We start from the raw sequence: 18,482 nt of genomic DNA, 5'->3' as shown, positions 1-18,482 counted from the left end.
AAACTTGTTCTCAGTTACATGTCCAAATAAATAAATAAAATACAGGTATTGCTTTTTAAGTTGTTAACCAGTACCGCCTGCGGCAGACAACTCGTCTGTCCTCTGAAACTACCGATCGAGCTATGATCTAACAGACGAACCACTTCGCCCGCCATCCAAGCAAGGCGCGACCCGAAGATCTCAAAGTGTTTCGTCTCCCATTTCATTTAGCAATTGTTTATTATTCTGTCGGAAACTAACACTTTTGAAATAATGGAATGATAGCCTGCTATTGAGAGATGCTTTTATATGAAATGTAAGCAAACTCTGTTGGATCTTGCCCAGTCTTCGCTTATAGGGTGCCTAAAGGATGCTGCGTTCTCGTAATGCTATACAACAATTCAAACAAATAACATTAGCAGTTTTATTTCTGCAAATAAGAACTGACAATACTTAACTTTAGTTACAGCAAATGTCACTAAGGGAGAGGTGACATGGCCGGCCGCTGTGGCCGAGCAGTTCTAGGCGCTTCAGTCCGGAACCGTGCTGCTGCTACGGTCGCAGGTTCGAATCCTGCCTCGGGAATGGATGTGTGTGATGTCCTTAGGTTAGTTAGATTTAAGTAGTTCGAAGTATAGGGGACTGATGACCTCAGTTGTTAAATCCCATAGTGCTTAGAGCCATTTGAGCAATTTGAGAGGTGACATCCAAAAAAAATTATAGTCCCTGGCTATGTGTAATTTTCCTGGTGGTTGACACACTGCCCGGCGAATCCTGTCCCCTGTTGCCCGTATACGGAGCCGATATGAGCGGTTAGGCTGGCAGGAGCGGCGCTTATGTTCACTTCTTGCAGAGGTCGCTCCTGGGGCGGCTCGCTCCTTGTCAGCGGGCTATTGGCTGACGTTTCCTCACCGCCTTCTCTGCTTTTCCGTTCTTCGCCTTCGTTCCGGCGCTTGCAGTTACGCCAGAACCAATTCACTGTTTACTTTTTCTAATATTAATAACAAAAGGTTATCATTTTGGCGCGCTACTTCCGAACGCAACAGCCAATCGCCGAGAACGACCACAATTTACTCGGTATTTCTTAGGATACACATACCGAATAAACAGTCTTTCACTCGTAGCTCACACCACCCTCCCCTCCCCCATACGGATCCTGTATGACCTCATTCCTTTCCCGCACCTCTTCCTTTTCCTCGAAAGGATACGGATCCTCTACACCTCCCGCAAACTTGATCCCCCTCACCCGCTTGCCTCTCCCACCCTTTCCCACCCCCGTCTGCTGCTGCGCCTGTATTCCCACGTCTTATCTGCTCTCCATCTTTCCACTTTCCATACCCTCGCCCAAGGTGGCTTCTGCCAACTCCCCACCCTGATGATGCCTTCATCCCCTCCATCTACCCCTCCTACACCCCTCAACCCCCTGTGTTTTTCCCAAGAGCTCCCTCTCTCCTTTCTCTCTGTTGTGGATTGGTAAGACAGCCAACCCACTAATAGGAAGCCGAAAGGCACGCGTTCAAACTGACGCAGGCTGGCGTGAGGTCTGGAACAGGACAAGGAATTTATAGTAGCAAATAATGTACGTATCTTCTGGAATACTTAACTTTAATCCATAATTGGTGAACATCACTCTTGACGGTACAGGTTTTACAGCATCAATAGTAACTGGTAATGGCGCCTTGCTAGGTCGTAGCAAATGACGTAGCTGAAGGCTATGCTATCGTCTCGGCAAATGAGAGCGTAATTTTTCAGTGAACCATCGCTAGCAAAGTCGGCTGTACAACTGGGGCGAGTGCTACGAAGTCTCTCTAGACCTGCCGTGTGGCGGCGCTCGGTCTGGAATCACTGATGGTGGCGACACGCGGGTCCGACGTATACTAACGGACCGCGGCCGATTTAAAGGCTACTACCTAGCAAGTGTGGTGTCTGGCGGTAACACCACACTCTCCCTCCACCCTTCCTCCCTCCCCCCTCTACCCCTTGGCTTCCGCTACCCCACTGCCTTCTTTTCCCCCCCCCCTCCCCAATCCTCTCCCACTGGCATCTAGACCCTCCCGCTCTCCCTCCTCCCCCACCCTTTCCCCTCTGGCAGGTCCCCGGAATCGTACACAACCAGTAAACATACGTGCGCCGGATATCGTCGCCAGTGTTTGTGTGCCTTCGTGATAGTGATTCAGTATTTCCGTCTTTTGTGCTCCATCGTTCACGTATGTCATTTCTGTCGTCTATGTTGGCATACGAGTGCTGAACGTTTTTTAATTCACTACGCCTGTGAACATGTTTTTTACTTTGTGTGTCTACTGTCTTTTATCCACTGTTTTGTTTTGTTTTTCTGTGTCTTCATGTGTACTACTTGCATTTTCTGTGGCCGAAGAGCGGCGAAGTTTGCTGCTGCCGGCCTACCTGTATGAGGTATCAAAATAACAATAAAGGAAAAAACATAGCTCACACCATATTACGTCATCTTCACACTGCTGCCTTCTCAACTGCTCTAAGAAGAGCTTCTTGTAGGTGAATATGATGGCTGTAAAGCCAGAAGTGTTGCACTGTGTTCTCAAACAACCATTGAATGTTTATGGATGATAAAGCACCGTGTCACCGGGTCACAATTTTTCGCGATTTGTTTGAAGGTCATCTGAACAACTCCAGCGAATGATTTTAGCATCCAGACTGCCTGCCATGATTCCCATCGAACATTCATGAGACAAAATGCAGAGGTCAGTTCGCGTACAAAATCCTGCACCAGCGACACATTCGCAGTTGTGAACGGATAAAGAAACAGCATTTCTCAATATTTCTGCAGGGGACTTACAACGACTTGTTGAGTCCATCTGACGTCGAGTTGATGCACTACGTCTTGCAAAACGAGGTCCCACTCAATATTAGAACTTCTGCAATCTTAGTGTATTTTTTAGTTTTTGGTTATATAGTACTTTTCGTGAGGAGATATAACAGGCGCTGGAGAAAATGTCTTTCATCCGAGCAAAGTCTTTGCAGAAGTAATGCACAAAGAAAATGAACCAGGTGAGTGACTGACATGAAAATCTTGGCAATGATAGTTTGTTCATCATATATTACTATAGTACTTGAGTTTTATACCATTAGCACCAAAGAACTCTGCCTTACACAGCAGAAATTAATTTGGCAGTTATTTTTAGGGTTCCGTACCTCAACCGGAAAGAAAAAACGGAACGGGTGAAGGCATCGAGTTGAAAGGTATGTCAAATAATAAGGTCTACTGTGCTTTGGCGATGTAAAAAATTTAAGTCAGTGAAATCGAAATACAGCCACATTTTTCAAATATTCTGACACAACCTAACTCACCTATCAAAACCTGTAGATGAACTATCTACCATGTCAGCACCGCTTGACACCCAGTGACGTGGTAGCACGGCATGTCCGGTCAGTGGAATGACCACCCTCCGTAATAACAAAATTACTAAAACTCTACTCGATGAAATTTGGGAAACGAAGAAAAGTATAAAAAAAGCAACAGTAAAGAGTGTGCCTGGAAAGCTAGAGGTAGTGGGATCGAATCTCGGTCGGACCACAGATTTTTGATTCTACGTTTTAACTTAGTGTTCACCTCTTACTGTGGTGAGCAGTCGCCAAAAGCAACATTTGGTTCACATTCCACGTTAAACTGTAGGTCCCTTTACCCAGCTTGGTGTATGTGTTTTATAGAAAGACTTGCACCAGGCGACTAAGTCGTACGAAATTATTCTTACCACCCATCTACGTGACTAAGGTTGCACGCAACCCTCAGATCGCGAGCCCTTTTCGCATTTGCTCCCAATTTATCTTTCTTCTTCATTTTTTTTTACAAAAAAAGAAAAAAGCGTTATCGTCCTTCTCCGGTATTTTTGCTGACCTCCATTTTCTATCTCCAGCTAATCTTTCTTTCTCATTAACTACAACACCTAACGTCCGCTGTAATCTCTTTTCTTTATTTTACTTTTTGCTTACTGCTATTATTTTTCTCTTCAACAGCAGCTTCCTCCCTAACGTTATCTGCGTGTAGATTCGATAATAGATGTCCCATTAACCTGTCCCTCCTGTGGGAGGGGTGTCCACTAGACTCCTTTCCGGGCCCTTTCAGCTTACTATTGTCCGCCCCCGGGTAGCTGAGTGGTCAGCGCGACGGAATGTCTATCCTAATAGCCCGAGTTCGATTCCCAGCTGGGTCGGAGATATTCTCCGCTCAGGGACTGGGTGTTGTGTTGTCCTACTCATCGTCATCACATCGCCATCGACGCCCAAGTCGCCCAAGTAGCGTAAAATCGGTAGACTTGTACCCGACGAACGGTCTAGCCGATGGGAGACCCTACTCACATGACATTTATTTAGCTTACTATTCCATCATTTGATACTTTGTCTGTGCTTTCTTCTATAGCGTCACGTTTAAAATGCTTCCACTTTCGTCTACAGAATTCCTGTACGTAGTATCCCTGCCAGTGGATATTCTGATGGAGGCAGATGAGCTAGCCTGGGATAGCACAGCGGAACAGTGCGAACCTGCCATGGAGGGGTCACGCGGCAACTATTGTGGGCAGACAAAAGTGCAAAAGTGTTTAACTGCGGGCAGCATTAAGTGGAGTAGGCCAGTGACTGATTTCAACCATCGTGGACCTCGCCTTACACTTGTTACCGAGAGCTGCTGCTCAGTCACTAGCTATCCACGTCATGCGCAAGCTGAGTTTATTCCCGTGGAATTCTCTGCGTGGTTTCAAATGTTCTGCTGCTTGTAGATTGATTCACATAGCTGGTTTCGTTTCTTATCCCGGAGTTCTCTTCCCTGTTGTTATCGAGTCACCATAAGCCATTGAACCACCTGCGTCGGCAGTATACCCTAGCGGTGTTGTCACGCCTGCGCAGATACTAAAGTGGCGAAGAGGTTGGTGTGTCCTTGCACATGTTAAGCCCCTATTTTTAATCCCTTTATCAGGAGTTAATTTTGGGCCATCAAGGACTTGGCGTTTCTGCAATGTTGACAGGAAGAGTTGCTCCTATGGCAAGGACAGCAACAGCAACAGGAGGAGATACAGGCACTTTTGAACCAGAATCCGGATCGGACTCGCGACCTTGCTGCACTGTTACAGTGCCAGGCGCCCTCTATGCAGTTTTCTTTCTGGTCCGCGCCGCCCCTGAAGCCGTTCGAAGGTTTCAATGAGTCTACGGTAAGGTGCTAGAATTACTTCAGCTGATTCTTACCGCATTGGCAGGTAGGGTGTATTACACTCCTGGAAATGGAAAAAAGAACACATTGACACCGGTGTGTCAGACCCACCATACTTGCTCCGGACACTGCGAGAGGGCTGTACAAGCAATGATCACACGCACGGCACAGCGGACACACCAGGAACCGCGGTGTTGGCCGTCGAATGGCGCTAGCTGCGCAGCATTTGTGCACCGCCGCCGTCAGTGTCAGCCAGTTTGCCGTGGCGTACAGAGCTCCATCACAGTCTTTAACACTGGTAGCATGCTGCGACAGCGTGGACGTGAACCGTATGTGCAGTTGACGGACTTTGAGCGAGGGCGTATGGTGGGCATGCGGGAGGCCGGGTGGACGTACCGCCGAATTGCTCAACACGTGGGGCGTGAGGTCTCCACAGTACATCGATGTTGTCGCCAGTGGTCGGCGGAAGGTGCACGTGCCCGTCGACCTGGGACAGGACCGCAGCGACGCACGGATGCACGCCAAGACCGTAGGATCCTACGCAGTGCCGTAGGGGACCGCACCGCCACTTCCCAGCAAATTAGGGACACTGTTGCTCCTGGGGTATCGGCGAGAACCATTCGCAACCGTCTCCATGAAGCTGGGCTACGGTCCCGCACACCGTTAGGCCGTCTTCCGCTCACGCCCCAACATCGTGCAGCCCGCCTCCAGTGGTGTCGCGACAGGCGTGAATGGAGGGACGAATGGAGACGTGTCGTCTTCAGCGATGAGAGTCGCTTCTGCCTTGGTGCCAATGATGGTCGTATGCGTGTTTGGCGCCGTGCAGGTGAGCGCCACAATCAGGACTGCATACGACCGAGGCACACAGGGCCAACACCCGGCATCATGGTGTGGGGAGGTATCTCCTACACTGGCCGTACACCACTGGTGATCGTCGAGGGGACACTGAATAGTGCACGGTACATCCAAACCGTCATCGAACCCATCGTTCTACCATTCCTAGACCGGCAAGGGAACTTGCTGTTCCAACAGGACAATGCACGTCCGCATGTATCCCGTGCCACCCAACGTGCTCTAGAAGGTGTAAGTCAACTACCCTGGCCAGCAAGATCTCCGGATCTGTCCCCCATTGAGCATGTTTGGGACTGGATGAAGCGTCGTCTCACGCGGTCTGCACGTCCAGCACGAACGCTGGTCCAACATAGGCGCCAGGTGGAAATGGCATGGCAAGCCGTTCCACAGGACTACATCCAGCATCTCTACGATTGTCTCCATGGGTGAATAGCAGCCTGCATTGCTGCGAAAGGTGGATATACACTGTACTAGTGCCGACATTGTGCATGCTCTGTTGCCTGTGTCTATGTGCCTGTGGTTCTGTCAGTGTGATCATGTGATGTATCTGACCCCAGGAATGTGTCAATAAAGTTTCCCCTTCCTGGGACGATGAATTCACGGTGTTCTTATTTCAATTTCCAGGAGTGTATTTATCCTCTTGATATGGCAGCCTTCTTGCTGTCCAGCAGTTTTCCAAAATTTGAGGTTTTCTACTGAGCCCGAGAAAATTGCTCTGAGTACTATGGGACTTAACTTCTGAGGTCATCAGTCCCCTAGAACTTAGAACGAGTTACAGGAAAAGGTTTCGGTATTGGAGGCGAAACTACAGACTAAGCCTCAGGACAAACGTGTTGAAATTAAAACTGTATGTGAACAGAGGCTGCAAAAGCCGCCAGATAAGCCGGATTTAGGATCAAAGCCAGATGGTTTTTTCTGGAATGACCTGGATATAGACGCGAATTTACTGTGGGAAAATAAAGAAACAGTCCAGGATAAGTGTAGACAGATAGTAGTGTCTGTTAATATGCACGGCCTACAAGTAAACGTGTTGATTGACAGCGGTGCAGAATTGAGTGCTGTATCTGGGAAAATATTTCAGTTACTGAAAGACAGACCTGGTATCGTAGTTATGCCAGTAACAGGCGTGAAAATTATCGGTGCTACTGGGAAGGTCAGTAAACCGGTCACAAAACAGATTTTTGTCAACTTCGAGATACGTGGGGCACGATTTGAACAAGTGTGTCGTCGTGCCAGACTTAACTACGGAAGTAATTATCGGGTTAGATTGGCTATTAAAGTACCGTGCAGTGATTAATTGCGAAAGCAAAACTTTGACATGTACGTCACAAGATAAAACAACAGTAGTTAGTTTTGACGAGGCAGGAGACGGTGTGCATAGGCAATACCAGCCTATACACATTGTTAACTGGCTGGATGCCATTGACGTAGGCATGAATTAGAACTACTGTAACGTGAGGAAATCCTGTTGGATGACAGAAGTAAAAGTTTAGTGGAAGAGATAATCAAATTCCCTCCACGGATTGACATCAGTATTGGTGTGAAAATAGATCGTTTGCGAGAAATAATCAAGCTGAAAGCCGATGCTCGCATACGTCGTCATGACGTTAAAGCGCGTTTTGCTAAGTTTGCAATCGGAGACTTAGTACTTGTAAAAGCTCATGAGAAATGAGCTTTGTCGGTTTCTGACGTAGTATTTGGAACACCGAACCCATGTGGTGGCAGTATAGTTGCGTTTAACCAGAACCACAAGAGCTATAAGCAACCATATGCGGCCTGGATTACCAATTTGCAGGGTAAACAACGAGGTATATCCTGTCTGATAATTGGCTGGTAGCTCCGTTAGGTATGCGTGGTAAACAGCCCCCGGTGCCCCGCACAGGTGACCCCAATTCCCGCCAAATCGCCATGTTCTGCGCCATAGACGATTCTGCTGCAGTGGCGTTGTGGCGCTGCCTGTCTTCGCCTGCGCCGAGTTCAACGGGTTCTTATCGGTCACAGTATGGTAATTCCCTTGCATGGCGGTTCTGGGGTCCTTGGCGTCGTTCTCCTTCAGCTCGCCGAGGGAGCAAGCGACTCAACCTCGTTGGTCAATTGTTGCATGTTCAGTGGGACTGCCGCACGTGGAGGCCATGTGTGTGGTATGCCGTTGGATGTTAATTTGGCAACTGTTTGTTACAGTCGGCGGGACGCGAGTCAGTCGTCAGACGAACGTTTCCACTGGACTCTAGGGCTGTCTCTGACAGTAAAGATGGTTTCGTTCCTACAGACGACCACATCAAAATCATCATCAACCTGCTGGCAGCACCTTTTCAATCTCTGAAGCAGTGTTTGCGCTCTGCTCCCCGTCTGGCTTCTGTTACGTGGATAGACCTTGAAACCTGGTCTGCAGAATGTCCAAGTATCCCTTTCAGACCCCCTGGCTGTAAGGCATCGCACCAAATATTTATAGCTAAAGTAAGAGTATAAAATATCTTCCTGGAAAAATGTCCACTAGAATTCGGGAGTTAGCACCGAGGCTAGTTATCCCGAGCGTGTTGAAGTCTACAATTATGGATAAAGGGCTGTAAGGCGATAGGTTAGGGCCCCAGTACTATCATGTGTCATTTCCTGTTACTACGTTATTGACATAAAAAACCTCTGGAGCAGGTAGAACTTTGGCAATCACAATGTAAGTTACTTACAACACAGATTGATAAAATATCAGATCTCAACAATAGGGCAATCAAACAGGTGGGCCTTGATTAATAATAGTTTTAGGTAACCCAAATTATGAAATATTTCTTGATTTAATTAAAAGGGCACAGGCACCACTTCAATAATAAAAGGTTCAGTTGAGTAAAATTACCGTAAAGAGAACAGGCAGGCCTTCTTTAATAATAGCGTCAGTAAAATGAAAACACCAAATAGAAAACAGGCAGGCCATGTTTAAAATAGCTTCAGCTAAGCAAAATTACTAAACAGACAGACGGTAGGCATTATTTAATAACAGCTTCAGTTACGTAAAATTATCGAATAGAAATCAGCGAGGTCTTACTTAATAACAGTTTCAGTTAAGTAAAATTACGAAATAGAAAACAGGTAGGCCTTCATGAACAGCTGCTATAGTTAAATAACCATGAGTTTGAATTTCCTACTCACACGGAGTGCAGCAGAAGGTTTACATGCAAAGAGCACAAGGCTACTCCAAATAGGAACGCCAAAAAAGGTTACAATGAGAAGACCTGCCTTCCAAGGCCCTTTTCGTTAGGTATAGACCCACAAAAGAAATATTAAGACAGCAAGGTTAATTAAGTGAAAACAACAATAACTAGCCTAACGGTATACCCGCGTCACTACAAGATACCACTTCTACAACGACAGCGAAAGGCGCCAAAGGAACCTAGGCTGCCAAACCCAATTTCATATCCTCAGCAATTGCAAATTTTGAGACCTGTGACCACAAGGGGTCTGACCACAGCGTAGAAGAAACACTTTATCGTTCTGGCTCAGGAAATTCCATCCTCTCACACAGCTTAAGATATCCTGTTAACAAACAACCAAGGCTAACATCGACAGAGGTGAAGCAAACAGCGGCCACAATCCTAGGAACCAACTGGTGGTGAAGTAGATCAGCTAAGAAATCGCAATGACTGCAACAGACCCGTAGGTCTCAATACGAAAATAACAGTTAAAACTTCAAAATCCAAAACTTAACTGAAGATCACGAATCGAAGCTGAAGCTTTCTAGTACGAAAGGGGGCCCAGAATTGCACACGGAAATTCATTTCAACTCGCACATAGATTTTCCACGTCCCATAACTGGCTGGGCAGGCTGCGCATGAAGATGGTAGTCGAAGTCAACCACGGATTCAAAGCGGCCCACAAATAGGCATAGCAACCACTCGGCGAACTCCATGCTCAAGAGACTTGCGCAGGATCTCGCCTTACTTGCCAGGTGGACCTCTCACACCGTCTTTCTTGCTTGGTTACCATTCTGCAATTCACCACGCCATAACACGCCCCATCCCCATCAACAACCTCGAGCAAAGATCTCAGTGGTTTCCAACCAGAGGGACATCACACGACAGATCATGCGAGTGGCGCCAGAAATTCGACAGGCGACGCCAAACAACCCGTCACAGCACAACTGCCCCCCCCCCCCCCCTCCCAATCCCACTCCATAAACCGATGGACCTGCTCCAGCCTACAGAAGAAGAATGGAAGGTTAGTTAATGGTCTGAAGCTGATTGAGGTGCACCCTGTGGACTTTACCAGTGGCGAGATACCTGACAAGCAACTTAACCGCACACGGAATTTGGACGATGCATGAGCCTGTGAAACGAGGAGTGAACTTCACAAGTATGGCACCAGCCCTCACCCGACCGACACAGTTCAATACGAAAACCTTATCTCCTACCTTACCGTGAAAGGGGCGTCTGTTCCTATTGTATTGTCGTACCTGACGGCGTGGGCTAACCTAATGTTATTGCTGGCCCATTTCCAATTTTCCCTAAGATCTTCAGGAGTAACAAGCGAAGACATATCATTGATATGCCACAAGGGGAACTGATGGGATGCGCAAACAAGAGATCAGCAGGAAGTGCCTCGGATGCTTCGTACTGCACAGTGTTAAATGCAAAATTTCGCCAATTCAAGTGGTATCGGAAAGTTCACTCCCCGTTTCTTGGGCCTATGCTCTATCCTCAAAACTCTTGGTCTGGTTAACCTGTTTGTCAGGCATCTGGTCACTGGTTAAGATCTTCAGAGTACACCTTCATCAACTTAAGCCCATTTATTAACCTGTCCCTTCTTCTTCTGTCAGAGTGAAGAGGATGGTGAGAGGTTCGCCCAGCGAGTAAGGCGAGCACAAGCACAAGAGTCTTGGACACGAAGTCCGGAGAGTGGTTTCTGAGCAAATTTTGGAGCCGATTTGAATCCGTGGCTGACTTCGAGTGCCGTCTTCATGTGTAGCCTGACCAACCAGCTATGGGACGTGGCAAATCGATGAGAGAGTTGAAGTCAATTTCGTCATGCTGAATTCTGGACTGCCTTTGGAATGGCCAGCTTCAGCTCGATTCGCGAATTTCAGTTAAGTTTTGGATTTTGAGGCCTTAACTGTTATATTCTTACTGATACCTATAGGTCAGTTGCGATCATTATGATTTCTTAGCTGATCTATTTCACCCCTAGTTTATTCCTTGAATTGTGGCTGTTGTTTGCTTTTACTGAGTCGATACTGTCCTTGGTTGTTAAAAGTATATCTAAACTTTGTGAGCTGATTGTGTTCCCTGAGCCAGAGGGATAACGCATTTTTTTCTATTTTGTGGCCAAACCCCCCCCCCCCCCCTCCATCCCCACCCTGGCGTCATGCAGCACCGATGTTGGGTTCTAGCCGACCTCCCTGCCAAACGTTTTCGAGCACCAAGCAAGTACCTTTCTCTTGTAATATGGCCGGTCGCCGGTCTCAAGATACCGTCAGGCATTGCAGACGTCATAGCTCTGTTAATTATATTGGCTTTGGAGGTGCCTGGCTCTCAAAATTTGCAATTACTGAGGCTATCTAATTGGGTTTGTCAACCTAGTTTTCTTTCGGGAGTTTCGCCGTTGTTGCAGAGGCGGTATCATGCAGTGACGCGGGTACACCGTTTAGATAGTTATTGTTGTTTTCTCGTAGTTAACCTTGCTTTGTTAATATTTCTTTTGCCGATCCATACCCAACGAAAAGGGCCTTGGTAGGCCGGTCCTCTCGTTGTAACATTTCTTGACCTTCCTATTTGGTGCTGTCTTGTGCTCCTTGCTATAAGCCTTCTGGTTCACCCCTTGTAAGGAAGCAATTCAAACTCATGGTTACGTAACTGTAGCAGCTGTTCATGAAGGCTTACCTGTTTTCTGTCTGGTAGTCTTTCTTATTAAAGACGTCTTGCTTGTTTTCTATTTGGTAATATCACCTAACTGAAGTTGTTATTATTGAAGGCCTGCCTGTTCTGCATTTGGTAATTTTGCTTAACTGAAGCTGTTATTGTTGAAGGCCTGACTATTTTCTGTTATAAAAGAAGGGTACCTGATTTCTGTTTGGTAATTTTGCTTAACTGAAGCTGTTACTATTGAAGTCGTGCTTCTTGACATTTGGTAACTTTACTGACCTGAAGCTGTTATCATTGAAGGTTTCCTGTTTCTTGTTTGGTAATTTTACTTAACTGAACTGTTATTAAAGAAGGCCTGCCTGTTTTCTACTCGGTGATTTTATTTAACTGGTGCTGTTACCGAAGGCCTGCGTGTTCGCCTTTAATTAAATTAAGAGGTACTGCATAATTTGGGTTAGCTGAAGCTCTTAATAATCAAAACCTACCTTTTTTTATTGCCGTACTGTTGAGATCTGATATCTTACTCAATTTGTGTTGTAATTAACTGAATTTGTGATTGCCAAAGTCAGAGGCATTTATGTCGGAAATGACATATGATGTACGTGGGTCCTGACCTTTAACGTTACGTCCCTTTAACCATGATTGTAGGTTTCAACTGGTAGCAAAGCAACAGAGCGTTGTTTCGGTCCACGGACGTCTGTGTTATGGGCCTCGCCATTTTGGCCACTTTTCCCGACATGTAGAGCCGTCAATTTTCCTGACCGAACGATTTGTCTAAATCGGAGGCTCACACGCAAAGGGATATAACCGAAGGAAACGACAGTGAAATATTTGTATACCAAAAAGTATTGTGTGAACCGTGATACCGCAAAATATTGCTCTACAACAAAGTGAAGCAGCTAAAGTAATATGAGTGACTTACCTTACACGAAACGATCGAAAAACCTAACGTTTTCACAGAAAGATAACTGAGAAAACTTCCTGTGTCAACGTAGCTGACAACACTGGTTACAGCTAGTTTGGTCTTTTGTCGGTAGGAAGGAGCACTGTTGAAGACATGAAATAAGTGATGTCCACTTTTCGGTATCTCGCCACAACACCCTTCTATCTCCTATGAAGAAAAGCGGTTCTGTCACACTTCCCTGGGGCACTCCTGACAATACTCTTGTCTCTGATGAACACCCAGCGACGAGAACAACATATCAGGTTCTATTATTTAAGAAGTCTTCGAGCCACTCAAATATATGTGAATCTGTTCCATATGCTCATACCTTCTTTAACATTCTGTAGTGGGGCGCCGTGTCAAACGCTTTTCGGAAACCTAGAAATATGGTACCTGCCTGAGGTCTTCATCTTTAATTTGCAGTATATCATAATAGAAAATGGCAAGCTGCGATTCGAAAGAGCGATGCTTTCTAAAACGTTGCTGATTCGTGAACGTAAGCTTCTCGGTCCCAAGATAATTTATTACATTCGAATTGAGAAAATGTTCAAGGATTCTGCCACAAACCGATGTTAGGTATGTTGGTCTGTAATTTATGTTGCTCAATAATTTTACGAGTCGTTTCTTTTTCCACTTTGGTGCACAGAAGTTAGCTTTACTTCTTTACAGTCGCTTGGGATTTGGCGCTGAGCCATTTGCGATAAACGCAAGCTAAAGGTCCAATGCCGTTGAAAAACCGAGTTGAGATTCCGTCAGAGCTTGGTGAATTATTTGGTGTCAACTCCTTCAGTTGTTTCTCTAGGACAGGGGTGCTTATTACTATGTCGCCCAACTGCAATCTGGTCAAACAAAGGTATGCCTGTACTGTTCTCTTCCTTGAATGATTTCTTGAACTGCTACACCAGCTTGGTCAACAAGTGATTGGATGTAAGCCTTAGACCCAACTGGTAATTTTACATAGGTACAGAATTTTCTGTGGCAGATATTTTGTTAAGGTATGACAGTGGTAGGAATTGTCTAAACATTTCTTGTAGTCATTTTCGCGTTCTTCTTTCAACAGGTAGTGCGACGGCTTCTGTTTCCTTAACAGTTTCCGAATCTCGTTATTCAACCATGATTCCCTAACCCACTTGCTAGGCTCATAATTCTCCACACCACGATTTACAAATCTGCTTAAACTTCATCCATGTCACTTCACTGTCTAAGTGAAATGCTGACAGCTGCTTATCTGCTCCTTCTAGCATAAGCACTCTACTACCTTTCTTAACTGATTTATTAACTTTGCTAACCATAGCTCAATAAATCATGATCGCTAATCCACGTCTCTATACTAATGTGTTCGACGAGATCCAGTCTCTTTGTAGCTACAAGCCCTAAGATATTTCCACTGCCTGTAGGCTGCCGAACTAGCTGCTCAAGATAGCTTTCAGACAATGTCTTCAAAAGTACTTCGCGTGACTATCTGCCCGTACTCCCTGCAATGAATCCATAGAAATCCCAGTCCATGCCCAGTAGGTTAATGTTGCCTCAAACCAGTAATGCATGATATCTGGTGATAGACATTCTGTGGTCACAGCAGATTCGGGTAGCCGGTAAAATATCCAACAATTAACTTGTTTTCACCTGGGCCTACTATACGCAACCACTTAACTTCACTGTCCTATTCAACTTCGAACTTCGACCTCAATAGAAACAATGTTTTTGTCAAGTGCAATGAACACTTCGCCTTCTATGGCCTCTAATATGTCTTTCCGATATACTTTCCGCTGCAAGGCGTAATTATTCACAGGGGGAAAAGGTGACAAGAGCAATTTTTTTCAGAGTTAAAAAGGTTCACGTTCTCTACATCTACGTATCTACATATTTACTCCGCTAGCCACAAAGCGGTGTGTGGCGCAGGCAGGGCACAACTCTCGCCAAAATCATGTTCCCCCCCCCCCCCCCCATCTGATCCACTCGCGGATCGCACGAAGGATCCGGTATTGATGGTTGCAGACCCGGAGTGATGTACATTTTTCTCCTTTGTGCTCGTCTCAACTGAGCGATTTGAAAGTTGGTGGTAATAATGTATGTTCTTCATCCTTGGAGAAGGTCGGATTTCTGAATTTAGTGAGCAGCCCCGTCCATTTAGCGCGCCGTCTATCTGCAAGTGTATCCTACTTCAAAGTTTCTATGAGATTCGTAACGCTCTCGCGATGGCTAAATGTACCAGTCACGAATATTTCCGCTCTTCTCTCGACCTTTTCAATCTCTTGAATGTGACCCAACTGGTAAGCGTCCCTTATAGACGAACAATACTCTAAGACTGGACGAACTAACGTATTGTAAGCAATATCCTTTGTTGAAGGAGTGCGTCACTTCAGGATTCTACCTATAAACCTCAATCTAGAGTTCGCCTTGCCCGTTACTTGTGTAATCTGATCCTTCCATTTGAGATCGTTTCGAATAATCATACCCAAATACTTGACTGATGTTGCCGCTTCCAAAGACTGGGCATTTACTTTTTACTCGTACATTAATGGGGATTTTCACCTTGTGATACGTAGTAGGTTACACTTACTAATATTGAGAGATAACTGAGAGTCATTACACCACTCATTTATTTTCTGCAAATCCTCATTGATTTGTTCACAATTTTCGTGTGATACTACTTTCCTGTAGACTACAGCATCATCGGCAAACAGCCAAATACCGCTGTCCACACCATCAACCAGATCGTACATGTACATCGTAAAAAGCAGCGGACCTATTACGCTGCCCTGGGGCACACCTCAAGTTACGCTTGTTTCTGTTGAAGGCACCCAATTGAGAACGACATACTGCTCTCTGTCTGTTAGGAAACTTTCCATCCAGCCATATATGTCATCGGATACCGCGTGAAGGCGCACTTTTTGGAGCAAGCGACAGTGCGGAACTGAGTCGAACGCCTTTCGAAAGTCGAGAAATATGGCATCAACCTGGGAGACGGTATCTAGAGCCTGTTGCATATCATGCACAAAGAGGGGGCGACGTTCTCATCAAAAGCCACTGCTTACCTTATTTGGCCCTCGTACCGAGCTGCCTGATAACACTGCCCACCGATTGTGGAGGTGTTCCCTCTTTCTCAGTAACTATAGCTATGACATCAATTACGGTTCCACATCCAACATGCCAGTACGGACGCATTATCGCTGTTACCGGTGGGACCCAGTTCTATCGGCAGGAGGATCTTGCGTTCGCATTGGATGCTGCCTTGCAGCATATCCTGTCAGATTCTCCGTTGATAGCATCAGAAGTCACGACCGTCATCTACAATAACCTCCTTTCCGGAAGATTTGGTTGGCCAGAGCACTTCCCTTTGGTTGCAGATGCGGAATGGTGTACATTTTTCTCCTTTGTGCTCGTCTCAACTGTTCTGGCGTAACCACAAGCGCCGGAACTAAGATGTAGAACACAAGAGCAGAGAAGGCGGTGAGGAAACGTTGGCCAATGGTGCGCTGAGCTGACCGCACCGCGCCAAGAGCGACACCTGGAAGAAGTGAATATAAACGCGGCTCCTACTAGCTTCGGCCGCTCAGATCGTCCCAGTCTGCAACGAACATAACTGCTACGCTATCAGATTGTTGTGATCAGCATCAAGTGCTTGCTAGGACTTTGTGTATAGCAAGAACTTTACTTTTTTTCATGTCGCCTCTCGCTAGCGACATTTGCTGTGATCAAAGTTAAGTATTGCCAATTGCTTTATAGAAATAAAACTATTAATATTATTTGTTGTAATTGTTGTATAGCATTCCGAGAACGCTGCACCCCTTAGCCACCCATTAGCGACGAGTGGGCAAGATCCCACATCAACGTTGTCCAGGGCGTCCTATTGCTTGCCCACTGTGTCTCATCCTCACACACTCCAGTTGTACTGGGATGTGGCTCTTTAGAGAATGTTGGCGCGACGTCGCGTCTACTGGCGGCGATCGGTCATAATATCGACCATCTGGTACATGCTTGCGTTAACTGTGCACAGAACCAAGCTGCACCACCACACCTGTTCTCTCCTCGGCCAGTCCTGGAGCACCTTGGGACAGGGTTCACATCGATTTCACGTGTTCAGTTTTGGGCAGTATATGGTTGATGGTGGTCGGTGCACTGTCCAGTTTCCCACACATCGTCACTCCGTCCTCCACGTCGTCATCGTTCCAGAATTGTTTGTTATTTTTGCCAATTATGGCCCCCTAGGTCCCTCCTATGCGATAACGGTAAGCAATTTGTGTTACAGTAGCTTGAAGACTTTTGCGTTTGCAGTAGTAACCAGCATCTGCCTCTGCCAGGTGGAGTATTTCACGTGTAAATTCAGCATTGGACAGAAGTATTCCATACTGACCTCTCCCCATGATAATGCGTTGTCAAGTTTTTGGATTCCTGCTGGGTGACACTGAGCAACGAGCCGTGCCGTCTTCATTCCTATCGACTCCCCTCCAGAGACCGCACGTTTTCAGCGCTCGTGATGCGGTCGAGAGGTGGTGTGCAAGGGGAGAGGTTATCGACCGAGCGAACTTGCGAAATGAAGGGCAGTTAGTAGCTGCGCGTGGTTGGTTGTGGATACGAGAGGCAACCTTGGCGGCGAATACTGTCGCAATGAAAACTCTTTTTCGGGTCAGCGCTGACTGTACTGGACGCGTTTTGGGATGGACTGCGTTGCGAAGAAATTTGGCGGTCGTTCGCCGATACATGTTGTTCGGAGTCGTGAACAGTGACCTGTCTTTCCGATGTTGGACAAGCACTTCAACTGACGTAATAAGGTGGTATCACTGGATTTACGTCATTCGTTGGAGACACATTTTCTGCCCTTCTTGTTGCAAATGTGATGAACCTGAAACAGATTGCGGATTGTGTTACGCATTCCCGTGCACTTTGATTTTATACACACTTTGGTTGAATCTAAACGAACGTTATTGATTTGCTTGGCAGTAATAAAATCATGGATTGAACTTTTATGATCTTTGGCTATAATACAGTTTATATTTCATAGCACTTTAAGTAAAGCAAATTTTGATTATCGTTGGAAACACAAAAGATAAATTGCAGTTCTCACTACTGGTTTCTGTGTTGAAAATTCAACTTTGCGCACTCTGATCCATTATGTGCGGATACCCACAACACTAAAAGATTTCCTGCAGTGAATGTATGATCTTTAATTTGCAAAACTATGTTGCGATAACTCTGATCTGGCTTGTTAGAAATGAAACACTGTATCATTACTGTAACTGATTACATGTCTTTCTCTACTTTAGCCTCTGAAATGCACTGAAAATTACTCTTATTACACGCACAGAAGTTGCAGTATGCAATGCTTGCCAGTCATAAAAGCAGCAGTGGATTTTTTAACATTTGAACACTATTAATTGCCACTGCTAACACGAGAGCATGAAACTGAAAATGAAAATGATTTTAATATTATTAACCAGGCGAGATTTCAACACAGCAGTCTTTGATCTGACACAAGAAAAGTTTTAAGTCTCTGATTTATGTAAATTATTTCCGCCACTAATATTGCATTAGCAGTTGCCGATATCCATCTGAAAATGACATAATGAAATCTGCAGACGTCCTCTGTGGTCGCCGGGAAACTGAAAGAAATAATTTTAATGTACAATTACCTGCCCGCTTAGTTGTGGGAAAGCTGCTTTTATTCAATTATAGTTTGAATTTGCCG

The sequence above is a fragment of the Schistocerca nitens genome, chromosome 4, assembly GCF_023898315.1.
Source record: "Schistocerca nitens isolate TAMUIC-IGC-003100 chromosome 4, iqSchNite1.1, whole genome shotgun sequence".
NCBI classification, from domain to species: Eukaryota; Metazoa; Arthropoda; class Insecta; order Orthoptera; family Acrididae; genus Schistocerca; species Schistocerca nitens.
Note: the sequence above shows the minus strand (reverse complement) of the source record.